Here is a 14,304-nt window from a genome sequence, read left to right as displayed (position 1 = left end):
CAATCTATCAACATACATGGCTATGATCCAAATTCAAGAAAGGACAACAAAATCGGACTGAAATTCACTCTCAAGTGAGTCTTTACTTTTAAAACAACGTGTTGTGAAGGCCATACAAGAAGTAAGGCGTCTACCCCATACTGAGGTATTCCTCATTGGGTGAAGATCAAAGGCAATGGAAGACCGGTTTGGGACATCAGCAATATGCGGATATAAGCTCACATTTTATGTTTGGAAACATCAAATTGTGATGTATCCATGCAAGTACAGATTGTGCAAGGCACTTGCGGAATCAGCTCAATTTGTTGAGGCTATCATTGTAGTCAAGGACTTATCATTTTATTTTTATTTCTGATTTGCATGCATGGCATGCCAATAAGGTGAAATTAATTCCATCACATCATTGTTCATGCTTCTGCTATAACACTAGCTACTATGTCTAGGACAAGGTAAGATCTTGTTTATTTCCAATAATTTTTCTTGATGCTTCTCCTGTTGAAGTTGTTGCATGGGTTACCCATAGTTGTAACCTTTTACTCAATAACAATTAAGGCTGATACATTTGCTTGTGCTTATTGCATATGATTCAACGGTGACGAACACTTTATATCATTGGATATATGCACAAGGTGAATGCAATATACTTGATAATTTCCATCTGTATAGCAGATAGGCAGGGTCTCACTATAAAGCAACTAATTAATGGGATATCCTAAATCTACTAAGAGATCCTCACGATAGGTAATCTCTTGTTTGAAACATTTAAAGAAAATCTAGTAAGACTACCTTCTTGTTGATGTTGGAAATCTCTCTCTTGTTTTAAACAATTAAAGAAAAGCTACTATGACTACCTTCTTGTTGATGTTGGAAATATCTCTCTTCCTTTCATGGGAAAATATGATTGTTTTAGGATCCAATTGTGAGTAAGATCGAGAGGATTTGCTGCTTAGTTTATAGCACTGATTGTGTTTATAGAAGTGATGTTTTTGGGGGTATGACAAAACACGTGAAACAATCACTCCATAAGTGTCGATGGTCTAGTGATGGACCTCTTTACAATTGTACTTTCAAGGAAAGAAGTTTTCAATATGCAAAGGGATAGTAGATAAGCTCACTTGCCCAAGTGCATACAATCATTATTGGTAGCATGGTGGCGTACGCTGGTCTCGGCTACCTTCTTTGTAGAATTTAACAAAGGGGTTTGGATTACCAAGGCAACACCCAGGTTTATCAATATTTAACACGTCAAAGGACTTTTGGTAGTGTATCTTTTAGGTTTGAAAATTGCACTTGACCTTTGGGTAAGTATAAAATATTTTCCACCTCATAATAAGCATATGATTTGGTTTAGTTTTGTTTTTGAATGCGCTTTGATGGAATTTTCCAAGTGGGATGATGCATATGTTGGAATGCTTTCATCCACTTCACCTTTTAGACACATGACAAGGTCATGTATGAGCAAAGAGGTTTGGAAGGTGGTGTGTCAGATACCACCACTCCAAAATTTTCCTTTTCATAAATAAAGGGTTCACTTTCAATTGAAAAGGTTATAGGCATACATGGTAGAGTTCCGTTTGGCACATGTTGTTAGTCACAAGGTGTGCAACATGGTCGAGAGCTCATGGATTTTGGTTTAATCAATGTGGAGCAAGGTATATGAGAGTCGCTCTCACTCATGTCATTGAGTTGTTGATAGTTACCTACACACACAAGTACATATTGTACTTGATAGATGTCATATTTCTTGACATCATGAGATATAATCCACATGTGGAGAATATGAGTCTTTGGAACTAGCAATGACGCCTGTTTTTTCAAATATGTATTGGGAGAATCCTTAGGTGCTAGTTAAATCCATTTAATAGACCATTTTGAGTGCATAGTATCAGAGACAAGTTTAATGGAAAAAAATTGTTGGATACCAAGTAAGACTTGTTAAGGTTGCAAGTATTGTTAAACAACATTAATGGAGGGTTGTTTATGCATATAGAGGGGCTATGTTTTGTTAATGAAAGTATTTCATTGTTTGTGCCTAGATGTGATTCATTTTCACATTCTATTATAGTCCAAATATGTTGTCAAGGATTTCAAGTAATTACAATGGGAATTATTTAGTTTCTTTTATAAAGCTATTTACACATATTTTTCCCTCCTCTTCCATGGGTGCTATGAGCATAATATCCACCATAAGTATTGGCAACTATAGTCATGAAAATGCAGGTTAGGATAAGTTTTTGCTAAATGCATGCACACTAGGTGTTATGGCCCTTAGTGTTTAGCAAAGGCAGATTTTGAGCGGCATGCAAATTCATGAAATTGATAGCTTATGAAGCATTTCTCACCATAGGTGCACTAACTCTATGAGATTTGTTATGGGTCTACCAATCACTACAAGAGGTCATGGATCACTGTGGGTGCTTGTAGATATGTTGACTAAATTGCAAAGACACTCGTATCGTCAAAGACATCACATATGTAGAGCTCCACCAGAAGTTCCAAAGTACTACATTTTTTCAGAGCTCGATAGCTTTATCCCCATCAGGCTCTTCAACAGTTTTCCCAGGAAACAAAGTCTTCAACAACCCTTGCAATAAAGTGGGAGAAAAATCCTTGTATCTTTGATGAATTATGGAACATATCTGAACAATTGCATTGATATCGGAGCTCTTCTCTCGATGGCCTCCTCACCACGCTGCCAACTGCTGGGTCCTCCTGTTGCGCGCTCACACGCCTCTTTATCTGCAATTGACGGCGCTCTCCTCTCGATGACGGCCTCCTCCTGTTGCTTGACGGCGTCCTCCTGTTGCTTGATGGCGTCCTCGTCTCCCTGCTTTTCTTGTTGCCCGTCAGTCGTCTGCTCTTCCCCTCAAGCTCGCCCGCCTCTCCTCTCCTCGCTCGATGCGCCTCCTCCTTTCCTACTTCTTTGACAGTGCTCCTCCTCGACGACAGTCTCAGCCTGGTTTTTTTTTTTTTTTACTTTCTTCGTGCGCTGCCTGCTACAGTTGACGCCATGCTTTTTTTATTTACTGCTTAACTTCTTATTAATAGCCTGCTTTTCCCAAGTGGCCATTCACACCTTGAAAAATAGAGATCGTTAATAATTCACGATACACTTTGGAGTTCACTAAACTTTTGATAGCCCTTGATGACCTTGTTTACAACCACAAGAAAATATTTCTTTGTCATTGACTCCTCCTCACACAGATAGAAAACATGTCATCCTCGGCACTAACACTTATGTATCAGCACCTTGTGAACCGGTTCAAAGTCGAGCAAGCAAGAAACTCAAGCACACGTCACTCTTGCAATGCATTGTACTTGTGTGAATCTTGAAAATGTGTAAGGTACATTCAAGCTCTAGTGAACCAAACTCAACTTTCACTACAAGAGGCTCTTCACATTAGCGACGCTCACACAGCGACGCTCAAAAAAAAAAATTCCCGGCGTCGCTATGAGCGTCGCAAATTTACAAAGAAATTTGCGACGCTCATAGCGACGCTTATAGCGACGCTCATAGCGACGCCAGCTGGGGTAAAAAAAATAACCGAGCGCGCCCAAAAACTCAGATCTCATATCTGAGTTTTTCGGCGCCCTCAAGCAAAGAGCAGGTAACGCTCTCCCTCACTCTCTCTCTCTCTCTCTCTCTCTTTTTCTTTTACACACACACACACACACACACACACACACACACACACACACACACACGAGGAGAGGAAGGAGAGCCAGGTATGCTCCTTCCCTCTCCTCATTCTCATGTTCCCTTCCCCTCTTTCTCTCTCCCTCGCTCTCTCTCTCACACACACACATACACACACACACACATAGTGTTTTTGAGAGAGAGAGAGAGAGAGAGAGAGAGAGAGCGAGAGAGAGTGCAAAAACGCACACACATACATAAACAAAGAATGCACACACACATTGAGAGAGAAAAAGAGAGAGAGAGCATGCATAAACAAAAAACGCACGCATTGAGAGAGGAAAAGAGAGAGAGAACATGCATAAACAAAAAACGCACACATTGAGAGAGGAAAAGAGAAAGAAAACATGCATACGATCCAAAAAAACGCACACACATTGAGAGAGAAAGAAAGAGAAACTAAGGGAGCGTCGTAGGAAACTAATTAAAATTAAAAGACCTAAAGATCTAGCCGACGAGGAGTTGAACTGAAGACCTATTATTCAAGAGAGAAATGGCATAATCAATCTATCATACTTGGCATGGGTGATAGAAAGGTTATACCATTTATCTCTTTTTATTGGCACACACATCCACACACGCGCACACACACAGGAAGAAGAGAGTTATAACGTCGTAGGAAACTATCTTAAAAGACGTTAAAGATTAGGTTATATGTAGACTTACATTAAATTAGATTTAGGTTTATTTTTAACTAGATTTACGTTTATTTAAGCTAGATTTAGATTTACGTTATATTAGATTAGATGCGGGTCTCCATAGACTGCGATGCCTGCATGAAGCGGGTGAAGAAAGCCCTCAATGGAATATAGGGTATTGCTGCCTTCACTCATGGTGGGCTCCGTCGATCCAAAAGTACTGGTGAAATGTCTTCAGAAGATAGGGAAGAAGGTGGATCTTCAGGGCGGCAAGAGTCACTACATCCCCGACACAATGACCATCTAGACAACCTCTAGTCATTAGACTTACGTTAAATTAGATTTAGCTTTATTTTTAGTTAGATTTACGTTTATTTAGATTTACGCTTATTTACGTTAGATCGAGTCCACGCAAGAATTACTTACGGTTTAGGGTTTAGAGTTAGACGAACAGTGAAAAGATCTACTGTGAAAAGATGTTAAGATGAAGTGAAGTGCTACAGCTAGAGAAGAGGCAAAGGGATTTTGTCCACTACATGCAGTATCATGTAGACGTGGGTGTCTAGATTTCTTGTACCCAAAAATATAGGTATTGACCAATAAAGACGAGATTATAACCCGGTGGTTCTGATCTCCGTGCACCTCTAGACAGAGGTGTGCGGGGATTGGACATGACTAGAGAATGTGAGGTAAAGAGAGAGAGAGAGAGAGAGAGAGAGAGAGAGAGAGAGAGAGATAAGACGAAGAATGCCAATAGAATATTAAATTTGTTGTCCAGGTTATAAGTTTTTTATCCTCATTATGAGTAGCGACGAGGATGTGGGACCGTCCAACCGAAACACCTATCTCTCAACGAGGGTCTTATGTCCTTGTAATCAATGCAAGCATGCTGTGCGACGGACAAGACGTGTTTCTTTGCAGCACGTTCGCGAATTTGGCGAGTTCGATCCATCTATTATAGATCGAGTTGTTGCCAATTATAACTCGTCGGACTCTGACGCTGGCCAACAAGCAGCAATCTTGCAACCCAATAGACGTATTCGCAGGCGCTTTGGTCAAGCAGCATATGTGAGGCCACAAGATGTAGCCTCTGACAGCTCGGGGGATGATCATGCAGAGCACATTCCCAACGAGGCAATGTTTGAGCCCGAGATTGATGAAATGATCGAGACGATCATGGATTCAGAAAGGCTTATCTATGATGATATGAAAAGTGAAGCCGATACATCATTGTATAATGGAGCACGTATGTCTAGATTGAAAGCACTCCTGGTTCTTCTCAACATGCAGGCAAAGTTTGGATGGAGTGACACTAGCGTCACAGCGCTTTTCAGGTGATCTATTACAATTAGTTTACTTTAATAGAACTCTAAATGTATAATGATCTGATAGATTTTTACACGACTGTATCATATTTTTATGTTGTGTAGATTGCTGAAAGAGCACATTCTACCAGCTGACAATGTGATGCCAGATTCCCGAGATGAAGCAAGAAAGATTTTGCGAAACTTGGGGATGGATTACAATTCTATCCACGCTTGTCCTAATGACTGCATTCTTTTCAGAGGGGAATACACAGACATGGAGAAGTGTCCGAAATGTGATTCCGAAAGATATCGAGTAGATCTCCACGGGACAAAAATTCCACAAAAGGTTTTGCGACATTTTCCTTTGCTTCCTCGCATCAAGCATTTCTTCCAATGTAAGTCCATGGCCGCCCTAGCATCATGGCATGAGGAGAATAAATCTTTGGATGGTGTGCTACGAATTCCTGCAGATTGCGCAGCCTGGAAACATATAGATGGAACATGGTCGGATTTTGCCAGGGAAGCTCGAAATTTGCGCTTAGGCCTGGCTATGGATGGCGTAAATCCATTTGGTCAAAGATCAACATCTTACAGTGTATGGCCCGTTGTCATCGTCAACTACAACATTCCCCCGTGGTTGACTACGAAGAAGGGGCACCTATGGCTAAGCTTGATTGTGCCAGGGCGATATAAAGTGGGGAATATGGATGTGTATCTTCGTCCACTATTGGAAGAGCTACAACAATTGTGGATTGGCATAGAGGTGGTGGATATGAGCCGACACACAGGACGACGGAATGCTTTGATCAGAGGTATTCTAATGTGGACCATGCATGACTATCCCGGGCTAACAGAATGCTCAGGTGATCTATTGACACTCCTCTCTCAGACACTGTAAATCTTGTTTTTCCCCATAGTTGATCTATTATCATGTGTATACATGCAGGGCTTCAAACAAGCGGATACAGAGCATGTGTCACATGTGGACCTAGACTGAATGCACGTAGGGCACCCTCACTGAAGAAGCAAATCTACGAAGGTCATCAAGCGTATCTTCCGGAGAATCATGTGTTACGCGACGGCTTTTTGGGAAGAGAGCCACCAAGGATGTCTGCACAAGCATGGTTAGAGCAGAAGGAGATGTGCGATGACGGATTGCCTCCAGGGATGAAGAGACTATCTCTATGGTACGAGTTACCATACTGGCCCCGACTCGTGATCAATCACTTGCTCGATCCAATGCACATATTCAAGAATGTGGGTAATCTACTATGGGACCATTTGACCGGCAAGAAAGATACTTTGGGAGCCAGAGTTGACCTTAGAAATGTGGATCGTATGGAGCAATATTGGCCGCAAACAGCGTCTGATGGATCGATAAAACTTCCTAAAGCACCATGGATTTTCACAGGAGCCCAAGAACGCAAAGTAAAAGAGGCCATTCGATCTTTGCGGACCCCCACTGGCGTAATGCACTCGCTCCGAACGTGTTTTACTAAAGAAGGAAAGCTTACCGGTTTGAAGTCACACGATTGGCATAAAATGTGTCAGGTACGTTCATAGTGGACTTTAATATCATTGCATAAAATGTGGACTTTAATATCATTGCTGCACATACTTTACAGTTTATTTTACCGGTTGCCATTGAGGGATGTTTGTCTCTCGACATCCGTAACACAATCTACAAACTTGCAAAGCTGGTGCAATGGATCTCACAAAAGGAGATCGACGTAGACTCCATACCATTCGCCAAACTAAATGCTGCGGAGCTTGTGTGCATGTTTGAGAAACATTTTCCTACTACAATACTAACCATTCAGGTGCATCTTCTTATTCACATAGTTGATGAGGTGGAAATAGCTGGCACAGTTCATTCCAGATGGATGTTCTTCTTAGAGCGTTTCATGAAAACGCTTAAGGGATATGTGCGTCAAAAGGCACGTCCGGAGGGTAGCATGGCAGAAGGTTGGTTGGTATCAGAGTCCCTAGTGTACATTGGAGAGTGGCTAGACGGATTTGATAAATCCCGGGACACGCTATGGCGAACCATAGATGATGAGCGCATATCTGGGATTGTCATGTGCAATCTCGGTGTTGAGAAGAAGATGACGGAAGATCTAGAGGCTAAAATCAACCGATTTTGCATGCTTCACAATCCAGTGATGCAAAAGTGGATTTCACAATATGAGGATGCAAAGCAAGAGCGACAAAGGGCACGAATCGAGTGGAGACGGGGAAGACGACCACCGATGCACTATCCAGCGGTTCTGGAGAGCCTACCAACCTTCATGAGCTTAAGATGGTTGCACAACCAATTGAAAAGCGCACAACAATGCGGTGACGAAGTGACTGAAGAAGAGTGGGAGTACTCTCGGGGTTGCGCGACCAAGGTAAGTTTGCAATGTACGACTAGCAAGTGACTTTATTTATAAACGTTTGAACGGCCACTCATAATCTTTGTTTGTTGTAGTATAAGTCATACACAGCAGCATGGTGTAAAGGTCGACATTTTAGGGTGGAACGAATCGACAAAAAGCGTTTTACTCAAGATTGTGGAATCATGGCAAAATTTGAACAGTCTAGTCGACGACGTTCCTCTGATGCAGATCCCGTGGTGGCGGAACTCACTTACTTCGGCACGCTGCAAGAGATTTTGAGGATCGATTACAGAGGATTTTTTGTCGACTTGTTCGACGTGCAATGGTTCAAGATAATCATGGAGGGTCGAAACGCTACTGTGCGTAGAGGAGAGTCTGGTTTTCTTGAGGTGGATTCTACTAAGAAATGGACTGACCTAAGAGACACTTTCGTACTACCCGAGCATTGTGAACAAGTAAGTATATAAATAGTTAACATCCCCCTTTTACAAGTTATGTGGCTCTCATGTAAGTTATGTGGCTCTGGCAGGTAGTATTTCATCCTACAAAGTCTACATCAAACTGGTGGTACGTCATAGAGGTAGCCCCTCGTAGTGCAAGGACGTATGAAGGCTACCATGTGCCAATCACAACGACATCAATGGAGGAGATCAGAGAAGATGCTCAATCAGAAGCCGCTGCGGTGGTGCCAGACGAGCATCAAGATGCTACTACTCTATATGGGGTGCATGCAGAGGAGCTACAAAATGAAACAGAGGATATGTGTTTAAACGGAGAGCTCTATATAGATATAGGAAGTTATGCTGAGTTATGCGAGGATGAGAGAGAGATCTCTTAAAGCCACAAATATTGTATTTGAACAATTTTGCTCCGTGCTGTAAAAGCTCTAGCTCTCTAAGTAGCTTCCATGGTGTGTAACGCTCTTTTCTACTCGCGCTCACATCTTTTGATTGAAAATTCTGAGTTTTCGACTTGCCTCTTCTATCACTCGATTCATTGCGTCATTGTATTTATATGCGTCATTACGTCATTGTATTTAATGGTCTTTGCGTCATTGTCTACTCTATTCATTCAATAAGGAGTTTAAATATTCGTGTGTTTAATGCAGGTATGGATGATGAGGAGTTTCTTTCTTCTTTGTCACCGCAGCAGAGACAGTGGTACGTGGAGCGTCATCGCTCTGGCGCATCATCGCGCGTTCCTACACCATCCGCATCTCCCTCTCTTTCGGAGCATTCGGCGCGCTCCGAAGCTTCGGCGTCGACGAGACGAGCGTCACACTCGTCTAGACACCGGCGCTCTAGTGGTGGCGGTGGCGGTTGTTGTGGGGATTCCGCCACCGATGCCTCCACACCGCCTCGTGTTCGACGAGGCTCTTTACCCTCCCCTTCTTTGCCCGCCCCCACACCAGCCACAGCATCGCCGTCTACGCCAGGTTTTGCACGGCTGACTGTTCCTAGAAGCTACACACCTCTACCTACTCCGCCAGGAGCCACCCCACTCGACACTCCTCGCTTCGGCGCCCAGACGCCGATGGAGACACCTGACGTCCGTACCCCCATCGACACGCCGCTAGAGACCCCTGCCGGGACACCCAGGTTCACGCGTCACCGGCCAGAGGGCTTGCCTTACTCCGTCGACATCAGCGGCGGCATCATCATGGATGATGACGGCAAGAAGGTGATCTCGCGCATGCGTGGTCTTTGCTCTCAGCTGTTTAGACACTATATACTAAACAAATGGAGTGAAGTACCAAGTGATTTAAAAAACAGAGTCATCAGCATACTTCATGATGAGTTTCCCGTTCCAACACGGGATCAGCGCTTCAATGAAGACCTGATGAAGATTCGAATGCGCGAATACTGCAAACACAAGCGTTCCGAAGTGCAAAAAGCAATCAAGAATGGGTGGAATAGGCCAGATTGGCTGGCCAAAGAAGATTGGAAGAATGCGAAGAAAGCAGCGCGCGAGAATCCCGACAAGTGGAAGCAACAAAAGGATGCAGCCAGAGCGCGAGTAGAGGCAGGGAGCTCGCACCACTTGGGGAGCGGTGGATGGGCATCATTTGAGGCCGATTTTGTAAGTCTTTTCACATTGCTCTTTATGCATGTTCGATAGTTTAGGGTTTATGAGTTTTTTAGTTCTAACATAATGAAATCTTTGTATGTTTTGACAGTGGTCGATGACAGGACGTGATCCCACACCGTACGAGCGCGAGTACGCAGGCAGGAAGGGCTTAAACGCCCTGATGGACATTCTCAGTTCTCGCGGCGGCATGGTTAGTATTAGGGTTTACTCTTTTTTATTTTTTGTATTGTTTTATAAATGTCGTTATATGTTTATATTTACTGAAAACTGTCTTATTGTCTTTTTTTGCAGAATCCGACAGATACGCCGCTTGGACGCGATGAGACGTCTGATTAGACGACGTCAGTTTAGCCGTAGCTAGATAGCATTAGTTTAGGGTTTCTCATAGCTTATGTATCATGAGACGGATTTTATACGTCTTTTTGAACCATGTATATTATTACATTTGTCACCGCAATTCCTTTTGCCAATCAATTCTTTATGCCTATGATGTTGTACAATTGTCATTATTACATTTTCCAATCAATTCAGTTTGTCTATGATGTGTACAATTGTCAATTTTGCAAACAATGCGTCTTGTGGGTGACTATTTTGGGTCTATTATTTACCTTTGCACTTTTTTAAAAAAGTGAATCAAGTACAATATGGTTGATGGGTGGCAGGGCATTCAATGCCCTGCCACCAAAAAAATATTCTCTCAGGCGTCGCTATAAGCGTCGCTATTTATGGCTCTGTAGCGTCGCTATATGCGTCGCTATACTCTTCTGTGAGAGCGTCGCTATCTGCGTCGCTATAGGCGTCGCTATGAGCGTCGCTATATAGCGACGCTCATAGCGACGCCTATAGCGACGCAGAGAGCGACGCCTATAGCGACGCAAAGAGCGACGCAGATAGCGACGCTCTCGTAGCGACGCTTTTAGCGACGGATATAGCGACGCCGGGGGTTATAAAAACCCAGTGTATTTCCGTCGCTAAGAGCGTCACAAGAGCACACAACCTCTTGTAGTGTTTACTGATCAAATGTTGTCTCTGTTCATAGCCATAAGCACTTTAATAACTCTCAGTAAGTTGTTATTCTGTCAAAAGTTCTTAAATAATAAATCATTGCCAAAATTACTAAACTAGCAAAAAATTGGGTTTCCTACTAGGGATGCGAAGCATCACAACAGCATTGTAGCACTAGCACTAAAAAGAAGAGTCCCAGGTGAAGAATCCTTGGCAAGGCAAGGATGGCTCACGAGATTGGCCGCTTAGGGGCCTTTGGGCTATGTTACTGCACATGGGGCGGCCCTCTTACGGAGCCAGAATGGCCCAAAGGTGGAGTTTTTGGATCCGGGCGGCAACCAAATCCCTTATGCACGTGAAATAGGTCTTGCAAATCCGCCATGCTAATCAACCAAGTTTAATTAGAGCGATGGAGTCCGCCCATGTTTCCCTTAAAATAGTATGGCCGCTTTGAACCCACAATCCAAAGTTTAATTGGATTGTGTGTTCAAAGTTTAATTGAACCCACAATCCAATCCCCTTATGCACGTGAAACAGGTCTTGCAAACCCGCCAAGCTACTGCGCGCACGTTTTTGGTGAACCTGATGAGACAAGGCTAGGGTGAGGGTTTGTGATTTTGGGAAATCAAAGGTAAATGATGAAATGCTAGCAAGGTTTATCAAGTGCAGGGTCACCATATAGTATGGACCTAACTAAAGCCAAGCAAATGGAAGAAGCGGTGGAAATGGAATTATAGCAATGTATGAGGAATGTAATAGAGAGGATATCTTGAGTGCTATGTAAGGGAGATGGGGCTTTAAGGTCTCTTTAAGTGTATCCACAAGGATTGATGATTGTGTCCTTCCAACAATTAGTTATTTTAGATCTTCTTGAGCAAAACTCAAGACCTAGCAAGGGACTATGAATACAATTTGGATGACTTTGAAGAAGCCATTAAGCAAGAATATCTTGAATATGTAGACTTGGAGATGAAGTGGATTTCTTCCATAGGATCAAAAGAATTGTTACATGCACCAAGTGATGCATCTGGTCATAATCAAGTTGGAGAAAAGCTGGAAGCCATTATAGATGAGTGTCTTCTCCAGGACGACCTAACTAAAGCCAAGCAAATGGAAGAAGCGGTGGAAATGGCATTACAGCAATGTATGAGGAATGTAATAGAGAGGATATCTTGAGTGTTATGTAAGGGAGATGGGGCTTTAAGGTCTCTTTAAGTGGATCCACAAGGATTGATGATTGTGTCCTTCCAACAATTAGTTATTTGTGATCTTCTTGAGAAAACTCAAGACCTAGCAAGGGACTATGAATACAGTTGGGATGACTTTGAAGAAGCCATTAAGCAAGAATATCTTGAATATGTAGACTTGGAGATGAAGTCGATTTCTTCCATAGGATCAAAGGATTGTTACATGCACCAAGTGATGCATCTGGTCATAATCAAGATGGAGAAAAGCTGGAAGCCATTAATAATTCACGGATTTAATATTTACGTAATTACGTCAAATTTTCTGTGATCACAAGGTCTTATTGACACATTTATATGATCACAGTAAACATGATCACACAGAACCCGGTTAATGGTGACTTGCAACCCACAAAATTCCTGTCGGGCTTTTCTGTATCCCCGACGGGCCCGCCGGGAATACTGAAAAGCTCGGCGGGCTATCGCGTTATATATACGCGGGCCCATTGGGCCCGCTGGGTGTCTTAGCGTCTTCCTTTCATCTTCTGAGAGAGAGAGAGAGAGAGAGAGAGAGAGAGAGAGAGAGAGAGAGAGAGAGAGAGAGAGAGAGCTTGCGACCACCTTTGCAGGTACGTCGAGAGGAGAGAGGAGAGAGGGGGTCGTGTGGGAGCGTGCTCTGCGTCGCAGTGCGTGGCAGCAGTAGAGTACTTGACCACACGATCCGGGTATGTGTTGTGTGTGTGTGTGTGTATGCGTTGTGTGGTAGCGTGCCTTTTGTCGTAGTGCATGGCGGTAATAAGGTACCTTACCACACAATGGGAGTGTGTGTGTAAGTTGTTCTATGGAACAGTGCTTATCATGGGGCATCACCTCGGTGACGCGGGGAAGATGGTATCCTTGTGGTAAGTATTGGCTTACTGTCTGGGTACTACGTTGGTTACACGGCGAATCTAGTATCCTTATGGTAAGTCAACTTCCCTTTCTCTTTCCCAAAAAACATATGGGCATCGATCGGTAACGCGGCTATATGATGTTCATATGTAGGCCATTGTTTTTCCTTAGATTCAGGCGGCACTCGGTCGGTAATGCGGCTAATAGAGTGTCGTTTGTTAGAATCATATGTTTTTGCATAAATGTGGTGTTCAGGTTGTTAACCCGGCTGTACGAACGTCATATAATTTGTATGTGCATGTGCAGTTAATTTTTGAAGTGTTAAGTATATGAAATACTTGGTCGGTAACGCGGCTGTGAAGAATATTTTATATACAAAATATATGAATTAGTTGATTTTGTTGTTTTTAAATGTCCATTTGAAATTATATACTAGCTAATCATATTCAAAAGAATACTTTATTCATCAATCATCGCTATTTTAAATGTTCCATTTATATAAATTGCATGTAAAAAAGTATTTGCACACAAATTGCATGTTTAATATTTGTTTTTAATCTTTTTAAAGGACTCTCAAGCATTATCACTCATCGAAATGCACACAATTTGCATATTAGATATCTTTTGTATCTTTTCAAAGAGCATCAATTATCATTGCTTTTTGATTGCTACATTTACATAAATTCTATGTAAAAAAGTGTGTGAACACAATTTGCTAGTCCAATTTGTATACTTCCAATGTTTTAAATGTTTTTGAAGTTTTTAAGTCGGTGTGTGCTTTGTTTGAATTAATATGTGCGCACGGAGAAAAATATAAGTTAAAAATTCAATATATGCTGAAATGTTAAAGACCGTTAACATGTATTGTTTGATCTGAATTAAGTTCTTATAAACCACTTGTTTGAACTGCTTTTTACACGTGTAACAGATTACAATTTTAAGTGAAGATTATATTCAGCTTTTATCAATATTTCCTTGCACATTTGTTAAAGTCTTTAAGTGGTGGTTAAGAGTTTACCTGAGATAGTGTGAGAGTGTTAGTGTCATTCGCAACCATGAATTTGTATTTGATATGTTGTTTTTGTATTGTCCAGTGCAAATATGACGCTAGATCAA

This window comes from Adiantum capillus-veneris, chromosome 23 (genome assembly GCF_014529385.1).
Source record: "Adiantum capillus-veneris isolate H3 chromosome 23, ASM1452938v2, whole genome shotgun sequence".
NCBI classification, from domain to species: Eukaryota; Viridiplantae; Streptophyta; class Polypodiopsida; order Polypodiales; family Pteridaceae; genus Adiantum; species Adiantum capillus-veneris.
This window is presented reverse-complemented; position numbering follows the sequence as displayed.